The 18,173-nt window shown below is 41.2% G+C and overlaps 1 long non-coding RNA gene across 4 annotated transcripts in view; it reads right to left on the reverse strand.

The window, feature by feature from the left end:
* The window catches only part of LOC113603442 (uncharacterized), a 55,426-nt gene that overhangs the window by 23,911 nt on the left and 13,342 nt on the right, over positions 1 to 18,173 (reverse strand). The window lies entirely within an intron of this gene.

Raw genomic sequence — 18,173 nt, forward strand, 5'->3', positions numbered from 1 at the left:
TTTTATCCTACTTGGGAGGATATGTGAAGGGCTCCTGATATAAGAAAGGTCTCCTGCCTTTAAGGTGCTTATGATATAGTTGAGGGAGACAGTATGTGCACATGAACAAATGAAAGCATTTCCATGCAGAAGGTAGCTTGGTAACTAAGTACCAAAGAGAAGGTAACTTGCCCAATGGTAAATATAGGCAAAAGATACACTTCAGTGGAGGCCACCAGATTCAACTACACCCAGACAACTGTGAAGAGAAACCACTCCGGTCATGGTAGGTCTGAGGCGATGAAGCTCCTTACATCCCCGCTCTCTGCTCTAAAGCTGAACTAGAGGGACTGGAGGCCAGGATTTTGTTCTGCCCCCTTATCAGTTCATAAGAAGTAACCCGCACTGCCCCCCCACCCCACCCTGGGACTGAGGTTTAGGGAAATCAGATGCACAGAAAGAATGAGCTGTGTTAGACTTCAAGACTGCTCTGAGGATTGTCCCCCTGGGTTCTTCTACTCGGATTCATAAGGTTCCCCCATAATCCCTGCTGCTTGGTGTTCATGCCCTTGAGTGTGGGTGGGACCTGTGTCTTCCTTCTAACTAACAGGATACAGTAAGGGTGATGGTGTATGTGTGGTTATGTGTACATGGCTATGTACTTACATTACTTAAGATTGTAGTGTAACCCAACTAGGGAACCCTACATGGCAAGGCACTGGGGACAGTGTCTTGGAGCTGAGGGGAGCCTGCAGCTAACAGCCAATAAGAAAGTGAAATCTTCAGTCCCTCCTATAGCTACAAGGAAAGAAGTCTACCAACAACCTCAGTACGCTTGCAGATGGAGCTTTCTGCGGTCAAGCCTCAGATGACATTGCAACTCTAAATGATACCTTGACCACAGCCCTGGATCTAGACCCCAAGCAGAGAACCCAGCTAAGCCACTCCTGGGCTCCTGACCCATAGAAACTATGAGGTGATCAGTCTGTGTTGTTTTAAGATGCTAGGTTTGTGGGGGCACCTGGGTGGCTCAGTCGGTTGGGCGTCTGACTTCGGCTCAGGTCACGATCTCACAGTTAGTGGGTTTGAGCCCCGCGTAGGGCTCTGTGCTGACAGCTCAGAGCCTGGAGCCTGCTTCAGATTCTGTGTCTCCCTCTCTCTCTGCCCCTCTCCAACTCATGCTCTGTTTCTCTCCGTTTCAAAAATAAACATTAAAAAAAAAAAAAAGATGCTAAGTTTGTGGTAATACTGTTATGCAGCAACAAATAATGAATACAACCCCTATTATACAGTGATAAAATTACCAAAAGCAGGACAACTAATAATCCACTAGTTTCCCTATATGTCTTTGCCTTATTTGTTTGTCTTATTATTTTGTTCATTGGTCTTACAGACACTCATAGAAGCAAACAGTACAGGGACATGGTAACCTGAAAGGCTCTCATGGGAGAAGCACTGTCTGTTCATTTTTAAAGCAGGAAGCAACTTTAAAGATGTCAAGTAATAGCACAGTAGTAGACAAAGTTATCTGCCCAGCATGGAGTCTCTTTTCCCAAACTGCCTCCTGGTTTCCTCTTAAGGAATTATGAGGTGGACCCCATGGATTGTAAATCTAGGCCAACCTCCCTGCGATTTGACCCACTGGTCCCTAGCAGTGGCCCCTCACCACTCTGGTCCAGTTACAAGGTTGCTGCTGGGGCTCCTGTCTCCCAACTTCTGGAAAGGCCATGGCACCTGCTCCTGTTCCAGCCTGATTTTCAGCCATCCACTGATTCTGCCGGCCTTTTGTGCCCTTCCAGTAAGTTTCCTTTGCTTAAAGTTGCCAATCCTTTCCACACCTGGTAACTAAAGGTCTCTTACCAAATCACAGAGGGAAACCCAGAGCCAAGGCTTCCCAATTCCCAGACCAGATACTTCTCTGTTTCCTGGGCCTGGTGGAATCCAACCAAGGAGCGAATAGATAAGGCCTTAAGAAATGCTTATCTCACCAGCAATGCAAGCAACTCACCCACGTTCCCGCAAATTTAAAATACCTGAGAGGGAATGAGATGCAAGGAACCCAGAAAACTGATAAAATTTGATACAAGAAAATTCTTTTAAACTCGGCTTTGAAACAACTTCCCTCAGCCCTCTTCTTTTCAAGTGATTAGTGTTCCTGCAGATAAAGGATAAAGAGATTTTCAGAACTTAAGCAGATAAGCTGTCTGAGCAATCCTATTAATTATATAGAAGCGTGTGGGTTGACTGCAGATTCTTTAAGGCATGTATCACTGGCTGGCTTTCAAATCTTGAGAGCCTAAAATAAGAGATAAGCTGGAAGGAAAAGTGTCATTATTTTAGGTTTTAAAAAACTATCAATTTTTAAATCAACTTTTAAAGAAGTGATTTTATATCTCAATGTCTTATTTGAGTACATTCGGGTCAATTATTTGCTCAGCTGGATAAGTAACTAAATGAGGGCTTGTCACAATGGCCAACATTTTGCAGGACAACACAGGTAGGGAATATATTATCAACGTCTTCTGACAGTCAAGTAATTAACTGCATTTTTGAAAGGCTACAGGAAAATCTTCCATATTCCAGGAGTTAGGCACAGAGTCTCATTTGCCCGGTAAAAACTGAATTCTATTTAAAAAGTACTTACTCAGTTTTTACCATTTGCTTAGCACTGTATCATGCAAAACAATGTCTATTATCTTACTTTGGATAAGAAAAGATCTTGTGTGGGGTTGCCTGGGTGGCTCAGTCGCTTGGACACCTGACTGGTTGGGCATCCGACTTGGGCTCAGGTCATGATCTCTGGGTCCATGAGTTTGAGCCCTGTGTTGGGCTCTGTGTTGACAGCTCAGAGCCTGGAGCCTGCTTCAGACAGATTCTGTGTCTCCCTCTCTCTCTGACCCTCCCCTGCTCGCTCTCTCTCTCTCTCTCTCTCTCTCAAAAATAAACAAAGAAAGAAAGAAAGAAAGAAAAAAAGAAAGAAAGAAAGAAAGAAAATATCCTATGTGTGTAAATCTTCCAGAAGTTTATCCTGACTGAAAACTGTTACTATTGACTAAAATCTTTCTAAAATGATAATATAGTTCCCCAGTTTCTTAAATAGAGTATTTGGAATCTAATTTTTCTTCATGTTTCAGAAACTCATGAGCACTACTGTTTCTTTAAATTCAGAGTCAACCAACAATGTAGTCCATCTATGACACAGTAATACACTCAGAGGTTGTTAGATGTCTATCCTCCTAAAATAAATGGCTCCAGCGTATTATGCTTCTCATGCTGTTTTTATGGTTGTCTGTCTCTAAGTTCAACTTGTCTCTTCCCTCTACCCTCATGGTAATCTCTCTTCTAACCCAGGAAAACTAGAAGATTCCAGGGGAATTGAGGTCACCACACTCACTTTAATAAACCATTCCAAGTCAATAGATTTCTAACTGCTTAAGAAATGCTCTATCTTTGTCCTGTGGGGTGAACGCCATGACCTCCATCTCAGGTGTTTCCCTGGCCAATCGGTGGTCTTTCTCACTGTCCACACGAATTCCAACTTGTTGATACTGGGACTCTATGATGGCATGGCAGGAATGCTGAATATAAATTATATACCTATATTCATTACTAAAATCCAACATTTAGACAATAAGGGCATTTCTGCATGAAGATACTGTAATTTCTAAAATTTTTATTCATGTTTGAGAGAGAGAGAGAGAGAGAGAGAGAGACAGAGCGCAAACAATGGAGGGGTAGAGAGAGAAGGAGACACAGTTCCAGGCTCAAGCTGTCAGCACAGAGTCCAGTGCAGGGCTCGAACTCATGGACCGCGAGATCATGACCTAAACTGCAGTCACACACTTAACCAAGTGAGCCACCCAGGCGCCCCTGCACGAAGACATTCTGAGAAAAACAACATGTCTTAGATGAACCAGGGCAAAGAGTGCGACTTGAGAGTTCAGAAGAATCATTTTTATTGAGCATCTACTATTATACCTTCTTGAAAACAACACCGTAAGGTGGTAACCACTGGCCCCATTTTACAAGTCAGGAAGCTAATTTCAGAAAGCAGGAAGAACATGTCCCAGTCGCAACCTAACAGGGCAAAGCCAGTGTGGACATGCAGAACTGCCTAACAACATCTCCGCACTGATTTCAAAACACCACATTCCTGAGTGCCACCGTACGAAAGCTGTCAACCATTTCCAGACTGTGGTAAGGTAAGCTGATCCTTTTTTTTTTTTTTTTTAACGTTTATTATTTGAGAGAGAGAGACAGAGACAGAGAGCAAGCAGGGGAGGGGCAGAGAGAGAGGGAGGCACAGAATCGGAAGCAGGCTCCACGCTCCGAGCTGTCAGCACAGAGCCTGACGCGGGGCTCGAACGCACACACAGTGTGAGATCATGACCTGAGCCACAGTCGGATGCCTAACCGACTGAGCCACCCAGGCACCCCGGGCAGGCTGATTCTAGATTGTTCACTGGCAAGGGAGAATAGAGGTTCAAGAACATTACTCCTGAGGTGTCCCTGTTTTTCAGGCTTCCACCTGTAGTGACTTATACTGTACGGAGTCATACAAGCCAGAACAACATTTCACAAAACCCCTTCTTGTTATTATGGTTGTGCTTCTGAGTTGGCCAATAGAGGAATGCTTGGCTTCTCAGATCCAGTGGTTGGTGACTGCTCTGATTCTCCAACTCACCCTTTCAAACCTTTACTTCCCTCATACAATCGTTCAAGGTCTAATTCTTATAAGAAATCCCTTATATCATAACTCACCGTGGTTCTGCATCCCTGATTAAACCCTGACTAGACAAGTGACACTTCGGGGAGCAAAAGGGACGGGGGGATGCTCCAGAGGTGGCCAGGGGCTGTCTGCTTCCCAGTGCCCACAGTATAGGATATGCCAGGAAGATGGCACTTGACAAGCTGTGCATCATTTTGGTTGCCAATATGTTCGCAGCCACAAATCTACGAGCTAAAACATTTTTAGGTCAAAGTGCCCTTTACAGATGCATTGCATGGAACTCAGCCACTGCCTTCTGCAGCTATCTGACTCAGCTCACTTATGATGCCAGCACACTCTGCATCCAAGATCTCACCTGACTCAGTCAGACAGAAAATGCATGGCCCAGGAGCCAAAGTCTGGCTGCTAGTCCCAGCTTTGACCCCCAGAACAAGACACTTTTCTTTTTAGCTCTGGTTTCTTCTTTCATAGACATGAGCTCAAGGAAATCACTTCTGAGGTCCCTTAGAAATAAATTTTCATGAAAAGCAAATTCAAAGTCACCAGTGATTCCTAGCACATAAGAAGAAACTGCACTCAACCAAAAGAATTTTGTCAAATATGTGGGAAAGGATTAATCCTAGGGAGGAAAGGGGGCTCTTAATGAAAGCACTAATCCTCAGACATGAGTACACCCAGTATTCCTTGCGGCTAAAACCAAACAAAGCAGACTTAGAATTTATTGTTGCTATTATTCCAAGAAGTTGTAATTTCCATGAAACTAATCTTACCGGTGGGGAGTCCATTTGTTGCATTGGTTTTAATATGTTGACTTTGCCTATTAGTTCTATAATTTTTTCTGTCCGTGCCTGTGACATTATTTGAGATGTCCTATGTCATCTAAAGCTTCAGTATAAAATTTGAGGGAAGTGAACAGAACTGGCAACTCACTCCACAAGTAGCTTTATGAATGGAATATTCTGAATATAGAGCTTGGGCGTCTCAGGATGGGAGAGAAACTTGGAGATCCTCCCATCCAAGGGTTCCCAAACTTCCAGCATGGACCTCTACTTTGGGCCCCTAAACCAGTGCCATGTTGGCTATCGGAAACCCAGAAGCATCTTCTAAAGATTCTTGGGTTCCTATCCTCAGAGATGAGTCTGGGGTAGAGCCCTGGAATCGTTTTTTGTTTGGGGTTTGTTTGTCTGTTTTTTAAATTTCCTGGCTAATTCAAATTTGTTGGTAGGTTTGAGAATGATGATCTGGAAGAATCTTCATCCAGTATTTAAATTGTCATTACAGAACTTCTGGTACTAAGACAGAGTAAGTCCATTACAACCTATCTCTCCCATTGATTATAAACAAAACCTCTAGAAGTAATACAAAAGCAATTAGCCGAGGACTCTGAAAAGTAAACAGTAGCAACTAGATTGAGAAAGGAGGGCAAAACTTGAAGAACGATCGGTATGGCAGTGAACTTACTTTCCTTTTTTATTTCTTGGCATTAGTCAGAGGGTGGGCTGATGCTTGAAACTATGCCACAGGACGACAGCAAAACATGTGAAAGGAACCCTCTTTTCTAGACAGAGGATCAGAAAGAGGGGCCCCTGAACCTGAAGATGGGGAGAATTCCTTTAATTTTTCTATTTTTATTCTTTTTTTTTTTTTCCTCCGAGTCCTCAACTAGCCCTAAGGTGCACTGCCATAGTGGCAGTGGCATTGGCATGGGCACTGAAAACCCTAAGACAACCATCCCTCAGGACACAGGTATTGGGGAAAGGGGTCTCAAGAGTCCAAAAAGTATGGGATGCCTATCACCTTCTTCTCGCTCTTTTTTCTCTTCAGGTTGCCCTGGGACACCCCAGGTGCTCAGAAATGTGTCCCGTGCATGGGCTAAAATTCTCAGAGAGACACTGGTTTTACAGCCAGAGAGCTAGGAAGAAAGACCCCTGGGAGCCAGAGAGTCTCAGGGAAATTCCAAGGATGAGAAAATTCGAGAAAGAAACCCCTGAGGTTTGTATGTGAACTACTACCAGTTTCAGATTCACCCCTGCATTAGGCATGCGCAGAACAGACCCCAACAAGAATAGAGGTGGCTTTGAGGACTAAACAAGGATAGAAATCACCGCCCGTGTAACAGATTAACACCTGAATGGTGCATGGTAGGCGGCACTCACAGCACAGCAGAAGCTTTGAAAACTGAGCTGACATTGGAAGCACCACTCTCAGAAGGCAAGACCCAACTGGAGGGATGAGCTGAGCCAGGTACGCTGCCTGCTAGAACAAACAATGACTGTACAAATTAATGTTCTCCAGAGGATTTTAAGAGGGCCCAGAGTCTCGCAACATAATATTCAAAATTCCAGAGTACAACTCAAAATTACTTCTCTATGGAGAAACAAAAAACAAAAGGAAAGAGAAAATCTGCTCAATTTTCAAAAGGAAGACAATCAACAGATGCCAAACCCAAGATGACCCAGGTGTTGGAATTATAAAGATTTTATTTAAAAAAATTTTTAAGTTTATTTATTTATTTTGAGGTGGGGGGAGGGGCAGAGAGAGATAGGGAGAGGCAGAATGCCAAGTGGGCTCCACGCCGTCAGCACAGAGCCCAACGCAGGGCTCAATATCACGAACCATGAGATCATGACCTGAGCCAAAATCAAGGTTTGGACACTTAACCAACAGAGCCACCCAAGCGCCCCAGAATTGTAAAGATTTTAAAGTGACTATTACAACACATGCTTTGTGAAGTAAAGGTAGACACTCTTCAAAGGAATGGAAATACAGATGTTCTCCACCAAAAACTAAAAACTATAAAAAATAATAAGGTGGAGGGGCTCCTGGGTGGCTCAGTCGGTTGAGCGTCCGACTTCGGCTCAGGTCATCATCTCACAGCTCGTGAGTTCAAGCCCCGCGTCGGGCTCTGTGCTGACAGCTCGGAGCCTGGAGCCTGCTTTGGATTCTGTGTCTCCCCCTCTCTCTGCTTCTAACCCACTCGTATTCTGTCTCTGTCTCTCTCAAAAATAAATAAACATTTAAAAAAATTTAAAAAAAAGAATAAGGTGGAAACTTCAGATCTTAAAAATACAGTTTTTGAAATAAAGAGAAATTCATTGGCTGGGCTTAATAACACAAACAAAAATTAACATTCTCCAGAGAATGTAATAAGACCCTGAATTAATAGAGAGTCCAGAAATAGACTCATGCAAATATGGTCAATTGTTTTTCTTTGACAAAATGCAAAGGGACGTCAATGGAAAAAGAACAGTGATTTTAGCAAATAGTGCTAATACAGTTAGACATCCATACCCACAAAAAAGTGAACCTCAACATATACCTTTCAGCAGGGAAATACAATTCAAAACCACAATGAGATACCACCTCACACTTGTCAGAATGGCTAAAATTAACTCAAGCAATAACAGATGTTGCGGTAGATGTGGAGAAAGGAGAACACTTTTGCACTGTTGGTGGAAATGCAAACTGGTGCAACTACTCTGGAAAACAGTATGTAGGCTCTTCAAAAAATTAAAACTAGAACTACCCTATGATTCAGCAATTACACTACTAGGTATTTATCCAAAGGATACAAAAATGCTGTATTGAACGGGCACACACACCCCAGTGTTTATCACAGCACTATCAACAATAGTCAAATTATGGAAAGAGCCCAAATGTCCACTGACTGATGAATGGATAAAGAAGATGTGATACACACACACATACACGTTCATGTGCGCGCGCATGCACACACACACACACACATACACACACAGTGGAATATTACTCAGTGCTCAAAAAGAATGAAATGTAGATGGACCTAGAGTCTACTATGCTAAGTGAAAAAAACTTCTCAGTTTTGGAAATTTCTCTTGACATATCCTTATGTTCACTGATTCTTTCCCCAGTTGTGTCCAGTCTACTAATGAACCCACCAAAGGCATTCTTTATTTCTATTATAATATATTTGATTTCTTCTTCATTTTTTCTTAGAATTTCTATCTCTCTGCTTTCATTATCTATCTGTTCTTGCATATTGTTTACTTTTTCCATTAAAGCTCTTAGCATATTTGCCATAATTATTTTAAATTCCTGGACAGATATTCCAATATCCTGGCCATATATGACTCTTTAAAATCTCTCATTTTTTAAATATTTTTTTTTAAAGTTTATTTATTTTGAGAGAGAGAGAGAGAGAGAGAGAGAGAACACAAGCAGGGAAGGGCAGAGAGAGAAGGAGAAAGAGAATCCCAAGCAGGCTTCATGCTCAGCAAAGACTCTATGCAGGGTTTGATCTCACAACTGTGAGATCATGACCTGAGCTGAAATCAAGAGTTGGCTGCCCAACCAACCTGAACCACCCAGGTGCCCCCAAACTCTCTTTTTTGCCTATTGATGTGTCTTCTAACTTTTTGTTTAAAGCTGAATGTGATATACTGGGCAAAGGAAACCCAGTACTGGTTTACACGGACATTTCTATTCCAGTAAATTGTGATTCTCTGTATCCACTTGACAGTCTCTCCAATTTGGGGGGGCAGCAGTTTGTCCTGTGATCTTGATTCCCTAATAGATCTAAGAAAAGATGTTGATTGTCAGTTTGTTCAGCTTTTTACTTGTCATTAGAATGAAGTGATGATTTCCAAACTCCTTACATGCTCTACTAGAAACCAGAAGTCCCTCCAATATTCTTCAGCGCATGAATGGATGGACACTCTGCTAAATCTATACAATGGAATGTTATTCGGCAACAAAAAAGAACAAACCATGGATGAGTCAACAACATGGATGAATCTCAAATACACTCTGCAAAGTGAAGGAAACTTAATTTCAAGAGCTGGATACTTTCTTTAAAAAAAAAAAAGCTGCATATGGCAATTCCATTTATATGATATACTCAAATAGGCAAAACTATAGGGATAGAGAACAGATGAGTGATTGCCAGCGGTTAGCGATGGAGGTGGGCTTGACTACAAAGGGGAAGTACAAAAGAATTCTGTGTCTTCATTGTGGTAGTGGTTGTGTGAGTCTATGCATTTTCCAGAATTCGTAAAACTGTATAATAAAAAGTTTATAGATTTTAGAGATTTTTTTTTAATTTGCCATCATAACACCCCATCTGAGTTATTTCCAAACTCTACTTGAAGATTTCCGGCGGTGAGGAATTTACTCTTTTCAGAGACCACTAATGCTATTATGACAAAGCCTCCCATCCACTCTGCTGTGAATGGGTTAGAGATTCAAAGATATTAAATATCTCACCCTTGGGCATCAGTAGTCATCTGACTGCTCTTATCCATAGTGGGGCTGTGAAATTCTTTCATTTTCTATTATTGCCATAAAGTGAAAAAGGACACACTATGTTATTAGATAGCTCAAAGACTTTCTAATACATTGAAACAATATCAGCCTATCTGCAATGTCTACATTTATTGGTCCTAGTTTTTCCCTTTCTCAGGACAAATTTATTCCTTCTTTATATATATGACTGTTCATCAGATATTTGAAGAGTTGCTATCCATATTCATAGTCCCACCATCACCAACTCTTCCCCGAAAATGTGTCTGGTTCCTTGAGCTGTTCCTCACATGGCATGTTTTTAAGATTTTTTTTTATGAAACATGATCTTTACGCTCAATATTTCTTCCCAATCTCCAGAATAGAACATTATATTTAATTTTCAGCTAGCACAGGATCTACAAAGAAAACATTTTTATTGAAATGGGTCCCATGATTTCTGCCTTCACATATCCAACAGTGAACACATAATTCAAGCTTTCTTTGAAGACTGAAAATATTACAGGCTCTCATGCTCGTCTGTTTCTGTGGTCTAACTGAACTGCCTCTATACCCTCTGAGAGTTCTTGGAGCACTTTCAAATTCTAGTGTTTGGGGACAACCCACTAGAAGGAATTCGTAGACTTAAAATATCACCAAACCAGTCAACAATAACTACAACACAACCACCAACACCATATCTCAGCATCTATAAAAGGATCCACATCTATAAAAAGATCTGCAGTTGTCATACCGTATACTTGGCCCCCTTCAGCACTATGTCATTCTGTGACCAGAGATCCTTATTGCCCTGACCACATTCTTTCGAATGCTCCTGAGGCCACGTCCTCCCATCTTCCAGGAAATAGGAGACCTTTCTTAGGTTCCAGCAGATCTTCTCAGGAAATTGTTCCTCACCCACTACTCCAGGAGACATCTCACCCACTACTTCCAGGGGACAGACATTGCTATAACATTTACGTATACTCAGTAAGAAATGAATTTTATCTCCTGTGGGTTTATGGAATAGTCACTGAAATCTTTTGGTCTATGACCCCAGATGTGGCAAAAACTGAGTTAAGAAATCGGGTTAAAGTCTGCCAACCCCAAGACATCCCCTCGATGGATATTTGAAATACATGTTGCAAGTTATAACTCAAATTTGATCGCAGATGGTTTTTCTAACTTCTATTTCTATTAATTCCTAAGGAAATGCAAGTAAAACAAAGCCTATTTCTCTAGGTTATAAAGAAATTTCTGCTAAAACAATGTAAAAGTCGAATTTTGTTTGAGTGTGTCTATTCAAAATGAGAATAACAGTTCTGTGAAAGACCCTGAGAGAATGGGAAGAGGAACCACAGACAGGGAGAAAATATTTGCAAAAGGCATCTGATAAAGGACTGTTGTCCAAAATGTACAAAGAACTCGTAAAACAATAAGACAATGAATAATTCAATTAGTAGTGTTAGATGCTAAAAAGAAATGAGCTATCAAGCTATGAAAAGAGCTGGAGGAAACTGAACTGCATCTTACTAAGTGAAAGAAGGCAATCATGAAAGGCTACATACCGTACGATTCTAACTGTATGACACTCCGCAAGAGGCAAAACTGTGAGGACAATAAAAAAAAAAAAAATCAGTGGTTTCCAGAGGTTAAGAGATAAGGGGGGATGAACAGACAGAGCGCAGAGAATTTTTAGGCCCTTGAACCTACTCTGTATGATACTTTGACGGTGGATACGGGTCATGATACATCTGTCAAAACTCAGAGGATGTAAGACACCAACGGTGAACCCTAAGGTAAACTATGTAATTTGGTTGATAATGATGTGTCAGTGTAGGTTCATTGATTGTAACACATGTACCCCTCTGGGACAGGACACTGATATTGGGGGAGGCTGTGCATGTGCGGGGGGAGGGGGTACATGGGAACTCTCTGTACCATCCGCTCAGTTTTGCTCAGAACCTAAAGTGGATTTTTAAAAAATAAAGCCTTTTTTTGAAAAATGGGTAGAACAGCATTTCAGAATATTTGGGCTCTCAGGTTTCTTGTTGTACAAAAGGAACCTGTCACAGCATCTAGCAGGAGCTATACAGCTGCGCTCACCGTCTTAGGACTTCCAATTCTCTTTGTAACGGTGACATATTATAGACTGCCTTCCCTAAAGGCTTGCGTTTAAAATTCAACATCCAAGTACCTTCTCCTTCGTCTGCAAACCATTTTCATGTATGACTGGACCATTTTATTCTCTCCTCCATCTTTATAAACCCAAGATTAGATCAACTCATCTTTCCGAGGTCTTTTTCTTTGTCTGATGCACAGTCTTTCAACTCTAAAGGGGTAGAATCCCGACGCTTTGGCAGGAAGGAGTTTTTTTTTATTAGTTGTTTTTGCTTTTAGTTTTGGTTTTTTCCTCCTGTGTCAGGAAATATTTTGAATTAAAATATTTTGAATTATTGGGGCGCCTGGGTGGCGCAGTCGGTTAAGCGTCTGACTTCAGCCGGGTCACGATCTCGCGGTCCGTGAGTTCGAGCCCCGCGTCGGGCTCTAGGCTGATGGCTCGGAGCCTGGAGCCTGTTTCCGATTCTGTGTCTCCCTCTCTCTCTGCCCCTCGCCCGTTCATGCTCTGTCTCTCTCTGTCCCAAAAATAAATAAACGTTGAAAAATAAATTTTTTTAAAAAAATATTTTGAATTATTTCTAATATTTTGAATTATTTTGAATTATTATTTTGAATTCTTTTTAATAATTTAAAAATATTATAAAATATCATAAAATATTTTTAATGATTTCTAACCTCCGAAGTTTATGTAAGGGGGCCACCTTAGAACAAAGGTGTTTTGTGACAATATAGAATGTCTCCTCTTATTACTAAGGAATCATCACACTCCAAGGGAAGTAAAGACTTGGTTTTCCTAGCTAGAAAATGAGAATCATCAAATTTTAGAATTAGAAGATGCTTTGAAAGTCATTTTGTTCAGCATGAACATTTTGTAAATAAAGAAATCAGAAAGGGGAACTGACTTGTCAAAGGGCACACGGCAGTTAATAGCAGAGCTGAGACTGGAAAGAAACCCTTATCTGTCCATTCCAACTCGTCACTATTTCCACTTTAGGCACAGCGTGAACACTTTGGGAAAGTTGATTTAAAAAAAAAAAAAGCTTCCAACTATTCTAAAAATGCCTCCAATCCTTATTTTTACATTTTAGATGGAGCGGCTATTGCTCAAATAAGTAATTTCTTCTTGCTGAATTTGTGCTTTCTCTTTCGCTGCTTGTTCCAGATCTGATAGAAATTTAGCCTTTGTGAGGCTCTCAAAACCACTCAGTTATATGAATAAATTCAACCCAAAATTTTCAAGTGCCCACTGGGTGCCAACAGCAAGGACACAAAAATGAATAAGATGCTCTCTGCTCCCCGAAGGAGTCCACCACCTAATGAGTCAAAATGACACGTGAACAGCCAGCCGAGGTTCCTTGTTATGAGAAGTGTGAAGTGTGCGTGGGTCCCAGCACGGAGAGTGGCACATCCTCCCCGGAAAAGGCTGGGTGTGGAGGCCTGCACTGAAGAGACAGCATTTGACCTGCTTATGGAAGGATGAGGAAGATCCCACCGGCAGGGGGCAGGTTAAGGAGGTGGAGGACATTCCAGGCAGAGGACAGAACATGAGCAAAGCAGAGAGGCATGAAAGTGCAGGCTATTTTTGGAGAACCGTGATTAGACTGGAGAGGCTGCAAGATAGGATAAAGGAAAATGGGGGTGGTGGGAGAAAGAAGTGGAAAGTTAATTTGGGGCAAGATGAAGAAACTTGGATGCCATGTCAAAATTGTTTAACATGATCGTGCAGTGACAGGATGCTCAAGGCAGTCTTCAGGCTGAAAGGGGGCATCATCAGATGTGGGCAGTGTGAGAGATGGAAAAGAGGTGGGGAAACCTACATGATTGAGAGGCTTCTGAAAAAATAGTCTAGGCAGGACATCTGGGCATAAGTGGAGCAGGGATAAAAAGAAGGGCTGGATTCAAAAGCATTGTTTAAATATCTGTTGTTGATGCAAGTGAACAGTCAATAGACTCTACTCAATCCATGGAAATATCTCCTAAGCAGACAATCCCATTGATCCACTGTTGAATCTCCGTGAGTTCATTCACATTTGTCAATTTGCTGGCCCTGTGATCGCCACTTCAGGGGCTTGTACTGCTTCGGGCTTTGTACTCGCTGAAGAACAAATGTAGGAACGGCATCTACAGAACCCAAGGGACCGCTGATGTAAAGCCCTGCTCATCTCTCAGTGCAGGATGAAGTTGAACTGGTACTTGGGCTGTGGAGGTGCTCAGACCTGCGGTGATTCTCAGACCCTACGGTGTCCTGTCTTCTAACTACATAAAGCCAACCAAATTAGTTAAAATTCCCCTCAGAGCATTGGCTCTAGAGTGGAGAACGTAGTTCCGGTCCTGACTTTGCCGCATACTATCTGTGGGACCTAACCCCTCGAGCCAGGTTCTTTATCTGGAAAGGGGGATAAGAATACCTCAATCCTTCTGCTGCTTGAGAGAGAGACAGAAACAGAGAGAAAGGGACAGGGAGAGGAGAGAGATCACACCCGAGAGAATTAAACACATGTTAAGGCTGATAAGTACTAGTTGAGCCAGTGCTTTTAAGCTGAAAAGCATTATGTAGGGAACACTGTTGCTACTACAACCAGCAAGTGATGAATGGCCACAAACATGAGAAGACGAATAAAAAAAAAATCTGTGTGATGTAAGTAACTCGTGTATTTGTTTCACCAAGTCTCACTTCACTTCAGTGAAGATGATAACATTTGGGGTTCTTTTCCCTCTCTTGAGAAAAAAGAACCATCCTGATGCACTCAAGTGTTGCTTTGCCCATTTCTTTGCCTTTCCTAGATGGGACATATGGCCAGGAGCAACCTTTGAATGGTAGTTTAAAATTAATTCTCTCTTTGAAATAAGAGCCAACGACAAATGTCAGACCACTGGTGCAGAGAAACAGTGAAAAGCCTTAGTTACTCCAAGAATGTGGCTGACACTGAATACATTATGGCCCAATTATGTGTCTTTTCAAAGTAGTTTGGGTGGGCAGGTGAAAGCTGAGACTCCCAGGCCTATAATTTCTTCTATAGCATATTCTCTTTTTGTGTGGCATGGTTTAGAGCGGTGGTTCCCAAAATGGAAGACAGGCCAGGGAACATGTGAAATGATACTGGAGTATGAGAACAGGAATCAGAACTTTTATTACATTATCATCTTTTTGAGGGTGTAGTTTTGAATATGTTTCATAAGTTCATATCATTATGTAAGTACACATTACAAACACATATACACACACACACAAATTGCGTATGTGTACATGTGTGCGTGTAATGCTCAAACATGTTTACTGAGGGACCACGATCAAACAAATTTGGGAACCACCTTTGGAGAAGGGTTTTGGAGTTAGATCTGGCTTTAAATCTCCCTGTCACCTTAGTGATCTGCGTTTCCCGATGACTCACCAGCTTTTGGTTATTCTAGAGGAAAGAAGAGCAGAATGCGGTAAATTCTAGTCCTGACAGGGCCCTTGACTCACTGTTGGCTTAACGGTGTGGCCTCGGAGGAATTAGCTTTCATGAGCTGCCATTTACTTCATTCCTTATTCAGACAATGGGTATAATAATACCTTCTTTACAAAGTTATTGAGAGGATTAAATAGAATAATGTTGATTCTGAATTGGGGTATAAAGGTGGTGTTTTAAAGCGTGTGTTAAAGATTGAACCCATTGTCTCACCTCTCTTGCCTGGTCTTCTTCATGTCCTATGTTTCACAATGGCTTACTCATTTATAGTTATTCTGGGGGAACAACGGGGCAGGAACAGTGGATCCTAGTCCTAATACTACCATTCATTTACTGCTGAGTTAACATTGTGCTACTATTGACTGAGCACCTGCTACGAGTCCAACTCATGCTTAATATTATCTATTGATAGAAGCCAAAAGACATGTGCTTCATCTTTCAGATGTAGAAGGTCTAGAGCACAGTTATCCAATAGAACTTCTGCAAGGATGGAAACATGTGATATCTATGCTGTCAATGCACAGGCATCAGCCACATATGGGTATTGAGCCCTTGGAATATATGGATACTGTGATGAGGAACTCAACTTTTAATTTTAGTTAATTTTAAATAATTTCAATTGAATAATTTCATGTGACTATTGGCTACTATATTTTTCAGTACAACTCTAGAGATTGCTGAACCAGCATTCAAGTATAAGGCGAACTAAAGACTGTTATAGGATGAATTCTGTCTCCTCCAAATTCATACATTGGAGTCCCAACCTCCAGTACCTTGGGATGTGACTGTATTTGAAGGCAGAGTCTCTAAAACTAAAATGAGATTATATGCGTGGGCTCGAATCGAGTATGTCTGGTGTCCTTATAAGAAGAGGAGATGAACACTCAGACACGCATGGGGGAAGACCACGTGAACATGTGGAGAGTATGACCATCTACACTCCAAAGAGAGAGACCTCAGAAGAAAGCAACCCTGCTGACTTGATCTTGGACTTCAAGCCTCCAGGACTGTGAAACAACACATTTCTGTTGTTTAAGCCTTCCAGGGTAGGGTATTTGTTAAAGTGGTTCTAGCAATCTATTACAAAGAGCTTTCCAATTATGTGAGAATTTACTTCATTTACAACAGATTTCCTCAATGAATCCATCAAGGATGCATTCTATCACACACACACACACACACACACACACACACACACACACAGAATTAAAAAGGGAAAATACAAAAAATAGGCAAGAAAGAGTAGTTGAATGTAGAAAGCAGTAATATTTATAATTAAGTTTGAACAACTACTGATGTATAATGAACAAAACTAATTACAACCTGGAAGTAAAATCCCAAATGATTTACACACGGGATGTGGTGGGCAGACGTGTGAGTACAAGGCCAGTGTGAAGGAAGAGGGCAAGGTGGTGATAGTCAAAGTGTGCTGAGGTTCTTTGAAGTTTCTCACCTCTGGGAAAAAATGGACTCGAGCTACCCATTAGATCTAGGTTTCCCTCTCTCTCTCTCTCTCTCTCTCTCTCTCTCTCTAGTTACAATACTATATATTATTGTGGTATTTGTTTTTTAAATTAGGGGGGGTGTCATTTCTGGATCATCAGAGAAAAACACAGCACAAAGAAAACTATTAAATTCAATAAAAGGCAAGAAAAAAACATTATAAAAATAAAACTTAAAATAAGATAAAGGGAATAAATCCATATATATCCAAAATCACAATAAATGTCAATGGGCTAAAGTCTCCTTTTAATAGATAACTCAAATTGGGTCAAACTCAAAATATTGTCAGTTATTAACTCTGGAAAAAAGAATATGGCTGTGTGGGGGGGGGGGGGCACTTTTACATTTTACCCTAAATACATCCATCTTGTTTAGTCTTCACAATAAAAATGGATTCCTGTGTTATTTGTACAGTTAAAAAATATTTTATTTAAGGGTCAGAAGCATTTGACTCAACCACAGATTTTCTGGCTCTGGAAATAATTCGACTATATTCACTGCATTTCCCCTTGAGCAAGTCAGATCCCTTCTTTGGACCTTAATATCTGTATCTAAAAAATGAATATGGCGGACCACACTTGTGACTTGTACATTCTGTCCCAAAGAAGTATTTTAGAAGCCACATTGGGAAATTCAGGGAAAGGTGATGAGCAAGATTCTAAGACCACCTACTTGTTTCAAGCTGTGAAGTTCTTCTTTTATCTGTTTTATGTATTGATGTTTCATTTAAGATTATCTATAGAAAGAAGTATTTTTTAAAGTTTATTTATTTTGAGAGAGACAGAGACAATGCAAGCAGGGAAGGGGCAGAGAGAGAGGGAGAGAGAGAATCTCAAGCAGTCTCCACACTGTCAGTGCAGAGCTGGACACAGGGCTCGAACTCATGAAACCATGAGATCATGACCGGAACCAAAACTGCGAGTCCAACATTGAACTGACTGAGCCACCCAGGTGCCCTGAAAAGTGTTATTATTCTAAAAACAAAAACAAAAACAAAAAAACCCCACAAATGTTTCCAAGCTGCTATCTTAGAAGACTTCTAAAGTCCCTTCTAACTTTAACATTCTAAAGTACTTGCCCCTTCCCCATTTATCCGACGAATACTTTTGCATCGAAATATAGATTGAGGACAT

This window comes from Acinonyx jubatus, chromosome D1 (assembly GCF_027475565.1).
Source record: "Acinonyx jubatus isolate Ajub_Pintada_27869175 chromosome D1, VMU_Ajub_asm_v1.0, whole genome shotgun sequence".
Taxonomy (NCBI): domain Eukaryota; kingdom Metazoa; phylum Chordata; class Mammalia; order Carnivora; family Felidae; genus Acinonyx; species Acinonyx jubatus.